The sequence below is a fragment of the Brachionichthys hirsutus genome, chromosome 18, assembly GCF_040956055.1.
Source record: "Brachionichthys hirsutus isolate HB-005 chromosome 18, CSIRO-AGI_Bhir_v1, whole genome shotgun sequence".
Taxonomy (NCBI): Eukaryota; Metazoa; Chordata; class Actinopteri; order Lophiiformes; family Brachionichthyidae; genus Brachionichthys; species Brachionichthys hirsutus.
Genome location: NC_090914.1, coordinates 11,657,932 through 11,660,955, shown reverse-complemented (window position 1 = coordinate 11,660,955; position 3,024 = coordinate 11,657,932).

Below are 3,024 nucleotides of genomic sequence, written 5' to 3'. Positions count from 1 at the left end.
AATGCTAATGCAAAAACTACCAGGCTTAGGGAATGCTAATGCAAAAAACTACCAGGGTTTGGCAATGCTAATGCTAATGCAGCATGTGCGTCACGGTGCACGAATCAAGGTGCATTCTAGTGAGTCCCGAGAAATGACTGTAAACACTGGTAGATGTGACATGTTGCAGATTCCGTTGGATTCCGTTGGATTCTGTTGGATTCTGTTGTTAGCTGCTCTCTTCACCACCGACATGTAAAACTGGCCCGGCACTTTCACACTCATTACGCTGGTTCCCTGTGTGGGCTCAAGTGTCTCTCTCTCTCGCTCTCTCTCTCTCTCTGAATGACAGAACTGAAACAGGGAGCCGGCTCAGTGGCGCAGTGGTAAGCACTGTTGCCTCACAGCGAGATGGTCGCGGGTTCGTCTCCGGCTTGTGGCCGTTCTGTGAGGAGTTTGCATGTTCTCCCCGTGTCTGCGTGGGTTCTCTCCGGGTTCTCCGGCTTCCTCCCACCACCGGAAACATGCAGCCTAGGCTGATTGGTGACACTAAATTGCCCGTAGGTGTGAGTGTGTGTGTGGCTGGTTGTATGTCTCTGTGTTGCCCTGCGATGAACTGGCGGCTTGTCCAGGGTGTCCCCCGCCTCTCGCCCATTGACTGCTGGGATTGGCTCCAGCTTGGCCCGTGACCCGATAACGGAATAAGCGGTTAGAAAATGAAATGAAAAACAGGGAGCGTAGCAGATTGTCTTTGGCTTCTCATTGGCTCTGCAGTGCGTGGTGTGTCTCCAGGACAGCGGAACGAACATGCTGCATTTGATGTACTAGAAGACAAATTTGCTTTCATGTGATGTCAGAATAATTAGAATAATTAGTTTCCGACTGCGAAGATTTATGTCTTTGGTTCCCTCAAGTCAAAACATCTCAGCAGGATGGAGAGAAGTTTGGAGAAAAGTTTGCACCGCGGCCCAGAATCATAGAAGATGAAAGTAAAAGTCTGGCTGATGGGAAAATAATTGATCTTTTGACATTTACCTGTGGATTTATTGCCCATTATAGGATTTTAGGCTACAACTGTTAGCTGCTGTCCACAAACAGCGAGCTAGAAGAGAAATAAGAGTCTATATTTGTCTCTCATTACATCTCATGAACACAACAACACTGGAAGAGCAATTTGATAGATCGAATATATTGCTTCCTGTTTCAGAATCAGAATCAGAAGTAGTTTATTGCCATTGTCATAAGGGTTCACAGACTAGGAATGTTTCTCTGTGAAGTTGTGCAACATGTAATGAGTTACAACAGCAAAAACATACAAGTACAGAACACACCACAAAAACAGCAGCATCAGGAGTGGATACACAGATGTGTATTATCAGCAGTAAAACTAATACAATCACGCAGTGCAAAGAGAACAGTGCAAGTTATCAGTTATGAAATGTTCGTGAGTCCGGGACAGAATAATTAAGTGTTCATGAGTCTTATAGCCGAGGGGAAGAAGCTGTTCTTGTGGCGGGAGGTTCTGGTCCGGATGGACCGTAGCCTCCTGCCTGAGGGGAGAGGGTCAAAGAGTCCATGTCCAGGGTGGGAAGGGTCGGCTGTGATCCGACCTGCACGCCTCCGAGTCCAGGAGACATGCAGACACGGACTGCAGCACCAACAATGCGCTGCAGTCTGTGTCTGTCCATGGTGGTGGCGCCAGCGTATCACACAGTGATGGAGGAGGTGACGGACTCCACGATGGAGGTGTAGAACTGCACCAACATCTGGGTCGGCACCTTGAGCTTCCTCAGCTGCCACAGGAAGTACATCCTCTGCTGAGCCTTCTTGATGAGGGAGCTGATGGTCGGCTCCCCCTTGAGGTCCCGGGTGATGGTGGTGCCCAGGAAGCGGAAAGAGTCCACGATGGAGATGGGGGTAGGGGAGTCTGTGAGGGCGAGGGGGGACGGTGGGGCTGTGACTTTCCTGAAGTCGACAATCATCTCCACTGTTTTCTGGCTGTTCAGCTCCAGGTTGTTGCTGCTACACCAGGACACCAGCCGGTCCACCTCCCTCCTGTAGGCCGACTCATCACCGTCCGAGATGAGCCCGATGAGGGTGGTGTCGTCCGCATACTTAATGACTTTAACGGCCTGATGGCTGGAGGTGCAGCAGTTGGTGTACAGGGAGAAGAGCCAGGGGGAAAGTACACAGCCCTGGGGGGATCTGGTGCTGATAGTCAGGGTGTCCGAGACCGTAGACCCCAGCCCCACATGCTGCCTCCGCTCCGTCAGGAAGTCGGTGATCCACCAGCAGAGGGAGTCGGGCACGTCGAGCTGTTATTTATGGATCAAGGTTTGACCTTATTATATGCACCTTATTCTGTGTTCTGAACAAATGTTCTGATCAGTGCTGAGGAAATACAATATATTAGATTGTTCTAGGTTCGGCCTGGTAAATATGAAAATAAATGCTATAATCGTGTTTTTGCGCCATCTTTTATTGCTCGCCCCCGTGGCTCCTACTTGTCATTGTCGCTTTCTGTAGAATGAGTGTCTTAATGTGTGCCAGCCTGAAAATGAAGCATTTGAGTTATTGTCTGACAGGAAGGAGGATAAATACTTGTCTCCAGAGTTCACCCATGTCCCCAAGAGTTCACCCATGTCCTCCAGAGTTCGCCATTGTCCTCGGGGCTCCCGCCTTGTCTTATGTCTCTTTTATCACGGCTATGTTCCCCGTGCAGAAGGAGACACCATCACGTCTAAAGTCCAAAGGGACTGCTTGACGGACTAGCATGCGTCCTGCCGTTTCGCACGTACACGCCTCTGTACCTTCGTACCAAAGGTGCTGCGACTGTTCTGTGTCAGTGTGGGAAAGCATGACGTGAGACACACACCTGTGTGTCTGAAAAACCATCCAGGTCAGTGATTGGCTGCGGTTGGAAGCACCGTATGTATGGGGTAGGAAACTAGTCCTGTAGCGCTGGCTCTGAAACGTCACACTGCCAGCTGCTGGCTTGGAATGCACATTACAACATCCTCATTCTTCTGCTTTTGCTTCTTTTCC